Raw genomic sequence first — 10,113 nt, forward strand, 5'->3', positions numbered from 1 at the left:
TGCGTTCAGGATTAGCTTAATATAAAGTGTCAGTATGCAATGTCGGGTGCACATTGGACAGTGATAAAGAGATTTTATTTCATATTTCCAGCAAGTTACTTCTTCTCATGCTTCACTTGTGGAGGTGATATCTGTAGTGGTTGTCTGCTGTTTGCACTTAATTAACCACAGCCTATAACCCTCCACACTAGTTGGAGAGATCTTCAATGAAATGTCTGTTTATGATGTTACCGCTCTCATTTCATTCTTTGCTAACATCCAGTGGGTGATAAGAAGTGTCTGCCTGATTTCAATTAGAATAATGAAAATAAGAGCTCCCCGGATTACAAAAACAAGAAAGCAACTTTTTTACAAAGAAAATGCCAGGTCCTAATTAGTGACAATTGTGGAAAGTTGTGGATTCTAGGATTAGTACTCCACCACAGGGTACAAAAATATAAACTCTGATTGTTACATCATATAAAATCTACACTGTGCTTCACTTTGTCATTGGGCAGAATATAAGATTAAATTAGATGCGGTTATAGATGATTATATGTGCTTCTGTCTTGCTATTATTGGATCAGCTCTCAGTGCATTGGTGTGATGGCCCAGGTGCACTCAGTTTAAGCCAGGGATCCTGAGGAGAGCTGCTGGATAAGAGCATTGCATGGTCAGTATGTCTCTGATATCTGTCCTGTTGTGTTCGATATGGTGGGACAGTGCAGAGACACCCGGATGGTGGCATGCAGGATATTCAACTGAACTTTATTGATAACTCTGCTTATACAGTACGTGAACTCCTCCCATGTGGGAGTGGTTAACTGAGTGATGTAGAATTAAACCATTAACTACTACTACAACATTCACCAGAGTCTGCAGTATAAATGCATCAAAGTTCAAAGTAAATTTATTGTCAAAGTACATATTTGTCACCATATACAACCCTGAGATTCATTTTCTTGGGCATATTCAATAAATCCATAATAGAATCATTGAAAGACTACACCAACTTGTGCATTCAATAAATGTGCATAATTGTGCAAATACGAAAATAATAATCAATAAATACCAAGAACATGAAATGAAGGGTCCTTGAAAGTGAGTCCATAGGTTGTGGGAACATTTCAGTGATGGAGCAAGTGAAGTTATCCACTTTGGCTCAAGAGCCTGATGGTTGAGTGGTAATAACTGTTCCTGAACCTGGTTCTGTGAGTCCTGAGGCTCTTGTGCCTTCTTCGTGATGGTGGCAATGAGATGAGAGCATGGCCTGGGTGGTGGGGCTCCCTGGTGATGGACGCTGCTTTTCTGTGACAATGTTTCATGTAGATGTGCTTAATGGTTGTGAGTGCTTTACCCCGTGATGGACTGGGCCGTATCCACTACTTTTCGTAGGATTTTCATGCGCTGGAGATCGATTCACTTGAGCAGCTACTCCACTGCTAGTCTCATTCGAGTCCAGAGGCGCTGCTCGGCTATGTACTTCATATCTGGCCCCTCTGCCTTACAACTAGCCACCTGGTACCACCCCTTTCATTTAAATGGGGTTACCAAACTGGAAAGAAGAGGTAAAGGGATTGATTTCCTCACTTATTTCAACTAATGCTAATTATTCATCAAGTTATATTAAGCAAACATACTTAAATATGTATTTAGTTCTCTCCAATATTTTGAATTATTTAAAACAATTTGGAATGTTCATCAATGGATGGTTATCAACACAAGCTATCTAAAACCTTGCACTCAACGCCAGTAAGACCAAAGACTTGATTGTGGACTTCAGAAAGGGTAAGATGAGGCTGCACACCCCAGTCCTCATGAAGGGATCAGAAGAGGAAAGAGTGAAAAGTTTCAAGTTCCTAGGTGTCAACATCTCTGAAGACATATCAATGTGGTTACAAAGTAGGCAGAACTGCAGCTATATTTCATTAAGAACTTGAGGAGATTTGATGTGTAACTAAGGACACACAAATTTCTACAGATGTACCGTAGAGAGTATTCTAACTGAATGCATCACCATCTGGTATGGGGGAGGGGGGGGGGGGAGGGGTGGGCTACTACAGAAGAATGGAATAAACTGCAGAGATTTGTAAACTCAGTCAGTCAGCTCCATCATGGGCACTAGCGTCTATAGTATCTAGGGCATCTTCAAGGAGCGATGCCTCAGAAAGGCAGTGACCATCATTAAGAACCCCCAACACTCAGGTTATGACTTATTCTCATTGCTACCATCAGGAAGGAGGGACAGAAGGCTGAAGGCACACACTCAGTGATTCAGGAACAGCTTCTTCCCCTCTGCCATCCGATTTCTGAATGGAAATTGAACCAATGAACACTACTTCACTGTTTTTCTTATTTCTATTTTTGCACTACTTATTTAACTATTTATTATATATATACTTACTGTAATTCACTTTTTTTTCTATTACTAGAAAATTACATTGTACTGCTGCAAAGAAGACAACAAATTTCAGGACATATGCTGGTGATATTAAACCTGATTCTGATTTAGCGAAGGCCATTAGTATGGTTCAAGGGCAGGACCTCAGATCTATAGCTGGAGACGTTTCAATGCTCTGCTTCATGAGATTGCCATGGCAGAGAGGCCTTCAGTTCAAATGGACCCATGGGACAGTGAATGTTTGATACGGCTGTGGGGAGCATGTGGTATCTGGGGCTAGGCATGAATGCAAGTCAAAAGGCATGGAACCAGGTGGCTGGTGTGAAGCAGAATTGTCAGGTATGATTTGGCCTTTATATTTCTTTGTTGTTTTAACCTAGTGTTAATCCATTTAAAAGAAATTTTTAAAAAATGAATAGTTTAAAAATTTATTAAATATTCATTTGTAAATATTGCTAATATTAACTACCAAACTCTCACAATAAACCAAAATGCTTTCTCATGTATTATTTCCATAAAGTGGTGCGCTATAGTTAGCACAATGCTTTACAGTACCAGTGACCAGGGCTGAATTCCTGTCACTGCCTGTAAGGAGTTTGTACATTTGCCTTGTGACCACGTGGGTTTCCTTCCACAGTCCAAAGATGTACTGGCTACTGGTTGGTAGGTTAATTGGTCGTTGTAAATTTTCCCATGATTAAGCTAGGGTTAAATAGTCGGGATGCCAGGTGGTGAGGCTCGAAGGGCCAGGAGGGTCTATTCTACACCATATGTCAATCAATCAATAAATAAACAAATAAATAAAACCTACACAAGTGGTGAGGTTTAGATTCAATAATGATGGGTACAGTTTGATCCCAGTTAATGTACTATTTCTGATTTGTGAAACTGTAATTTCACTGATCTTGGCAATCTATTTGCAAGTGTTTCGTCACCATACAAGCAGACAATATCTGAAAGTTTGGCTTTTGTGTACTTATCAATTGAGTCGCAACTGAGTTTCCCTAATGATGACCAATCAGCTGATTGATAAGTACATAAAGGCTAAGCATTTGGAGGATACACCAGAACTGAAAAGCGCATTGATGATGTCTCCTCGTATGGTGACGTAACATTTGCAATTGGGTTGCCAAGATTGGTGAACAACTTGACCCAACCATCAACCACCTGAGCTGCGCATTTTCTCAGTTATTACCAATTGTAAGTCCGGCAATGTACTTCACCTTGAAGCTGTGATCCTCTACTTTATGCTGAAGGATAACCATGGGGAGTGTGGTTGAGGAAATCTATGATCTCATCCACCACACCCAGTAGGTCGCCTTGTTTGAAGGAGAATAGCAGGAGTCCTTAAGGGACCAATAAAAATGATACTTTAGGAAGAAGAATGGAGAAGGAAATACAATGTTCCTTTCTCCACCACTGTTATCCTTCACTGTGATGCGCATCAAAACAATTTGGTGTGACAAAATTTGACAGTAATAGCCCATCAAAGTCACAAGCATTTGGCTTTATGGACAAACTTCCTGGTCCAAAGTCGTAATGCTTCTTACTCAGGTTACCTCGCCCGCTGATCTTTAAGGTTTCTCACAGTGCACAGAGAGTGACGGCTCTACTTTCAATGGGAGTGTGCAAGGAAATGGTCACGTGATTTACTGTTGCTCAGGATGCACCCTTGGTTTTGTCTGAAAGCAAAAAAGGATAAAGTATCCAAAATTAAGCATTTTAAATACCACAGTGTTTGCCACTCCGGCCCATTCCCAGCAATATCAGAACCGTTCTCCTGCTCACATGGTTACCTTATACTTTGAAAATACATTTTTATTGCCATTAAATATTTATGAAGAATTTTAGCCCTGAAAGCAATATCTGTATTACAGTAGTAGCAAATGTCTTTAATCAAAGAGACTGCAAGGAAGGACACGACAATGAGAGCTTATTCTGTGAGCTGCAGTTACATTTAAAATTTGTGAAGTTGTATTTATCACCTCCATTTTTAGGCAGCTTTCAGCGGGTCATGTTGACTTGCTGAATGCTTTTGTAGGAATTCTTTCTTGCCAAAAAGAAAATTTCCAAGTTTATTTTCAATGTTGGACATCTTATGAACTGCCTGGTGGCTTTGTGTTATGTAAAATTCTGCTACTGTTACCGCCACAGCCCTAAATCACATTCTGCCTCCAGTACCAGGGGCTTCTACACAAAACCACCCAAGACATTGTTCATTTCCACTGCTGTCAGTCTTGGAGAACTAGGAACCAGTCCTTGAGGTGAAGTAGCTGCAGTTTTGGCGTCACAGTCAAACTATCTAATCTTCAAAAGCCTAAAGAAGACCAGCATTTACTAAACTAACATTTATTTTGGCGCTCAACTTTCATCAGTTTAAGCTGCATTTCAAATGTAGAAAACCCATGGGATTTAAATATTCCTGCTGACTGGGTCCTATTTCCAAAATTCAGCATAGTATGGATGTTGTCCATAAGGGAGAGATGTGTATTATTTTGGAAACCATCCGTGAAATCCTCCATGTCCATGCAGCTCTGCGCTTGATTGTCAAGAAACTACTTCAAAAAATATCTTTCACTAGCATAAGAAAAATTTTAAATCCTAGAATTTAACAACAGGGCCACAGTTTTTGAATAATATAAAACATTCTGTCTCTTCTTATGGCGAGAAAATTTACAAATGAGAGAATCCAAAAACCTAAATTAATGAAAAATTGAACAAATTAATTTTGAAGAATATTGCCCTGACTTTTAACCTTTTGAAGTTTGTGATGTAGATTTTTTAACATTTAATTGTTCCCCTCCTCTAGATATTAATGACCAGGCCTGTATTTGTTGCTTGTTGTTCATAGCCCCTAATCTGAGTGGTTCGATAGGCCACCTCAGGGGGCAGGTAAGAAGTACACGGTTGGCAAAGGCACTCATTACTTTCAGGGATGCTAATGCTAATGTGTTTTAATGACAGATTGGAACAGTATTTATCATTGACAGTATAGGTCATCAGCAAGAAACAGTAGACATTGCAATTTTATTTTAAAAGAAAGGTAACATTCAAACTCATGTGCTTTGGTTAGATTAGGTTGCCATTAATCTAATAAGCAAAAGCAATTCCAGCGAAAGCCTGGTGCAAGAATTCTGCCATTTGTGGGTTGTTTGACTTTAATTAATCTTCCCAAGTCCCAAGCTCAGGTTGAGGAGAGGACTACTTACTTACTGCCTCTTAAGCCACTGGCATGTAGGGCAGCAATGAAGGCCCTAGCTCTGAGAGGGCTCAGGGCTTCCTTCATTGTGCCAGTTGATTCCTCTTCATTTTCACTACTGTCAGTCATGAAGGTCTTGAGTGAAGTCTCAGGAATACTGTCACACTCCAAGGTAGAAGGATTTTTCATTTCTGTTTCCATAACAATTCTGTTTGACCATTCAGGGTTGTTAGCCCTCAGCTGAACCCCTGAACCTAGAGGACCGGTTGACCGTCTTAGTCTGGCCTCTACCCTTTGACCTCTTTAGCATGGGTGGCCCTACCAAGAGTCGGAGCATAAAGCCCTGACTCCAGCCAACATAGCTCTCTGGGTCTTGAGGCATGTAAGCCTCCAAACCCAATGACAGTGTGGTGATCCTCTTGGAGGTGAGGAGAGGATACATGCTGGTAAATCTGATGCCTTGCCTCTGTCAGATGTTATGAAAACAAATTTGATTAGAAACTCGGAGAGCTTAGACCAGGGTCCATGGGACTCCTTGCCTGATGGTATTGGTCCCTGGCATAAAAAAAGTTTGGGAACCCCTGGTTTAGACAAAATTATTCACTCTAGTTTTTCCAATGTGTAACAAAATTCACAAATGGAACTTCAGTAAGTTATCAAACTTTCACTGAGGGCATGATATTTTCTTGCAATATTCCAGTAATGCAATTTATGCTTCTCCCATTATTCAGGAGCTTAGATGCTCTTTCATCACATCTTGCTCTTGGAGTTACTTGGAAAGATTTGAAACTAAATACACTATAATGTTGCCATCATCAGAGAAGTTGCTTGCTTGTATTATTGACACAAAGAGATTGTTGATTAATCTGCCACTGATAACTTCATCCAAAGAGTTCAAAGTTCAAAGTACATTTATTATCAAAGTATGTAAGCAGTACACAACCCTGAAATTCGTTTCCCCCACAGACAGCCATGAAACAAAGAAGGACCATGGAACCAATGGGTTCAAAGAAAAGCATCAAACACCAATCTGCCCTCCCCCGCATGCAAAAAATAATCGCACAAGCGGCAGCGCAAATAAAAGATGCAAAAACACAGACATTAAAGCACAAAAGCTATATTTCAGTTCAGTTCAGGGTTCATCAACTGCAGGCCGCCCCAGTTCAAAAATCACCCAAAGTAGACAAAATATACAAAATAAAGTGGCCATCCGTGGGTCAGGCAGCAACTGCGGAGAGAGAAACAATGTTCAGATTTCAAATCAGTGAATTTGGTCAGAGTTGGAAAAGTTTGGAAAGGCTTAATATTGCGCAAGATATGATTTTGCTGATGGTTAATGAATTAACTTCCAATTTTGGCCTAATTAATCTGCTCTGAAGTTTATCTTTCACACTAACTCCCTGTGGGTTCATGTTCTTCATTTCAGCTATCGCCTATACTGTATGTTTGTATTTCTTTTCATCTGTTTATGCAGTTTTCCTCTGAAGGTATTCAAGCTCCAACCATAGGGAAGGCACGGTAGTCTGGCAGTTAGTGTCTCTCTTCAAAGTGCCACTGTAAGATCGGGGTTCAATTCCCACCATTGTCTGTAAGGGGTTTATATGCTCTCTCTGTGACTGAATGGGATCAGAACCAGAATCAGGCTTAATATCACAACTGAGTGATGCCTCTGTCAGTCAGAGTTGACCATGGATATTGCTTTCTAGCTGTCTAGATATGCAAGCCTGGGCAGTATGATACTGAGAGCAAGCTGTTGCCCATGTAGCAAGCTTCCCCTCTCCACGCATCTAATGAACCAAAAAGAACGGCAGAGATTGATACAGTTTGGTACCAGCAGCATCACAGGAGTTGCCAGTCAGCATTAAACTCAATGTAGGACTACCCTAGCGACTCCAGCTCTGGATTTTTCCCTTGGGGTTTACCCCCAAAGCCTTCCCCATGAGTGGGTATATTTGCAAGGCGGTGGAGTTTTGAGATCAGAGGTTTCCTTCTCCTAGATGAGCTGCCAACCATGGCTGACAGGCCTTATCTGCTCAAAATGACCGGTTTTGATGTACCAGTAACCCTTGTTTGACCCTTCTCCTGTCAGTAGAAACGGTTCCACCAGGCGTAGTAGCTAAGCCTCACGTGAAGGCCAGGAACTGGATTTGGTTGTCAGAGGCTATTTGAGGCGCACACCATTGGGAACATTTAATTGGTAGTGGGAGCTTGCCCCCATTGCCACCTATGGCCTTAACAACCTTAAGGAACCAACTTTAATATCACAATTAGCAACTTCATATCTTGTATATTATTAAGCCTTTCCAAACTTTTCCAACTCTGACAAAAGTCAGTGATTTGAAACTAAACTTCATTTCTCTCTCCACCGTTGCTGCCTGGCCAGCTGATGACCACTTTATTTTGTATAAATCATGTTATCATTTTATCAGATCATGTTATTCATTTGCAGAGTAATCAACAATCTATTTGTGTCAATATACAAACAAACAATGTCCCTGGTGATGGGAATATTATGGTCTATTTAGTTTCAAACCTCCGAGTAACTACACTGTGAAATTCCTCCACGTTCTCCAGTTTCTTCCACATTCCAAAGACGTACGAGTTAGGATTAGTAAATTGGGAGCATGCTAGGTTGGTGCCAAAGTATGACAACTCTTGCGTCCGCCCCCGAGCACATCTCAGGCTGTTGGTCATTGATGCAAAGTGACACATTTCACTGTACGTTTCGATGCTTTGATACACACGTGACAAATAAAGCTAATCTTTAACCTTTTCTTTGTCATGTTTCTGCAGTGAACTATTGTGTTCTAATCACTTTGTAACTCTGTTTCCTCATTTCTCTACAAGATTATTAAAGATTATTTTGCAGTTATCAACCCTCATATTAAGTAGAAATATTAATTTTTCATCTACCCCATTCATCATGTTTATTTACAGAATATTGTCAAAGTTTTTCTTGGCGGATTCCTGGCATTGTCCAGTGACAGGCATAACTTCCAGGGATCAGACCAGTTTTAAATTCAATGTGAGCATCGGTCAAACCCAATTCAAATGCAAGATAAACATCTTCTTAACTGACTGAAAAATGAAGCGAGTTTCCTTAGATTATTATAGTGAAATCATGAAGAAGATGGGATCAGCAAACAATGCTACCAAGGGCGATATCCTCCAGGTGGTTCACGAAACAACTTGTCTCACTTATGTTACGTCTTCTTTTCCTTTCATTCTGCTACTGTTGGAGCCTGTGATCTACACTTTGGTGGTGTGTTTCTGGGCTGATTGAGCGATCTCGCGCTTTGCTGTCCTTGCGAGGGTTCGGGCAAAGCACGTGATGTGGAGGCCAAGAAGCCTGTGCTCGCTTCGGCAGCACATATACTAAAATTGGAACGATACAGAGAAGATTAGCATGGCCCCTGCGCAAGGATGACACGCAAATTCGTGAAGCGTTCCATATTTAAAAAAAAAAGAAGCCTAGGGATGGGGGCACGAGCCCAAGACCGATTTCATTTCTCGCCGATCTCACTGACTGAAGAGTCGAGGAAGATTGAAAACATCGAAAAGAGTGCAGAAGGCAAGCGAGTGTTCAGCACGCACTCCCCTGTTAGTGAGAAAGAGCCTGTGGCAAGTCAAGCTATCGGTAAACAGTTTTCTGTTGACTGCAGATCATGGTCTTTGTTTGGTCTCTCTGTTGTTGCTTGGTGGGTGGTGGGTGCCGAGGCTTTCTGCTGAAGTGGGTGAGGGGGAGGTTAATGCTTTGCTGTTGCTTGCATGAGGAGGGGGAAGAGTGGGCTTTCGGGTTTGAACATTCTTAGGTTGTATTCAGTTTACGTTCTCTGATAATAAATGGAACCATTTGAACCAATTGAACTCACTGCAACCATCAGGGAGGATGTACAGGAGCCTGAAGACACACACTAACATTTCAGGAACAGCCCCTTCCCCTTCGCCATCAGCTTTCTGAATGGACAAAGAACCGATTAACTCTATCTCAGTATCTTTCACTCTCTTTTTGCACTACTTATGTTTTTATATACAAAACTGTGCAAAAGTCTTAGGCACATATATATAGCTTGGGTGCCTACAACTTTTGCACAGTACTGTATTTGTCAACATGGAGTGGAGATTGAGTTTGTAAATCTGTTGGGATCTAAGGATGATGGGAATGGTGAGGGTGGAGCACCACGGGGGTGGGGTGGTGTGGGGACAGATGGCAGAGAAGGAGTGTGGGGGTGTAGACACACCCAGCACTGAGACACCAGGCAAGGTCATTTGATTCCAAACAATTGGTTTATCGATCATTACAGAATGTCTCTCTGGTACTTCCCACTCCCTCCCCTCTCCCGTCCCCTTTTCTCAACCATGATTCCCCTCTCCCTGCCCCCTTCCCACTCTCAGTCCCCAATAGAGACCCATATCAGAATCAGGTTTATCATCACTGACATATGTCGTGCAATTTGTTTTTTTGTGGCAGCAGTACAGTGCAATGCATAAAATTACTACAGAACTGTGCAAAGGCTTTAGACATACTAACAAG

The 10,113-nt window shown here is 41.2% G+C and overlaps 1 non-coding gene across 1 annotated transcript; it reads left to right on the plus strand.

The window, feature by feature from the left end:
• The first annotated feature begins 8,930 nt into the window (after positions 1–8,930).
• On the plus strand, positions 8,931–9,037 carry LOC140719845 (U6 spliceosomal RNA). Its single transcript, XR_012097028.1, has one exon. It is a non-coding gene; the product is annotated as a U6 spliceosomal RNA (small nuclear RNA).
• Positions 9,038–10,113: the final 1,076 nt, after the last annotated feature.

This window comes from Hemitrygon akajei, chromosome 32, assembly GCF_048418815.1.
Source record: "Hemitrygon akajei chromosome 32, sHemAka1.3, whole genome shotgun sequence".
Lineage (NCBI taxonomy): Eukaryota > Metazoa > Chordata > Chondrichthyes > Myliobatiformes > Dasyatidae > Hemitrygon > Hemitrygon akajei.